Source organism: Meleagris gallopavo, unplaced genomic scaffold (assembly GCF_000146605.3).
Source record: "Meleagris gallopavo isolate NT-WF06-2002-E0010 breed Aviagen turkey brand Nicholas breeding stock unplaced genomic scaffold, Turkey_5.1 ChrUn_random_7180001997144, whole genome shotgun sequence".
NCBI classification, from domain to species: Eukaryota; Metazoa; Chordata; class Aves; order Galliformes; family Phasianidae; genus Meleagris; species Meleagris gallopavo.
Window position 1 is genome coordinate 1 of NW_011255073.1, and position 318 is coordinate 318.

The window sequence follows — 318 nt, forward strand, 5'->3', positions numbered from 1 at the left end:
CGTGTCCGCCTCCAAGGAGCGCAAGGGGCTCTCCCTCGCCGCGCTCAAGAAGGCGCTGGCCGCCGGCGGCTACGACGTGGAGAAGAACAACAGCCGCATCAAGCTGGGGCTCAAGAGCCTCGTCAGTAAGGGCACCCTGGTGCAGACCAAGGGCACCGGCGCCTCTGGCTCTTTCAAGCTGAATAAGAAGCCGGGCGAGACCAAAGAAAAAGCGACTAAGAAGAAGCCCGCAGCCAAGCCCAAGAAGGCACCGGCCAAGAAGCCTGCAGCTGCTGCCAAGAGCCCAAGAAGGCGGCGGCAGTGAAGAAGAGTCCCAAG

The 318-nt window shown here is 62.6% G+C and overlaps 1 pseudogene; it reads left to right on the top strand.

Annotated features, from left to right (window-relative positions):
* Positions 1–4: 4 nt before the first annotated feature.
* On the top strand, positions 5–313 carry LOC104917289 (annotated as a pseudogene).
* Positions 314–318: the final 5 nt, after the last annotated feature.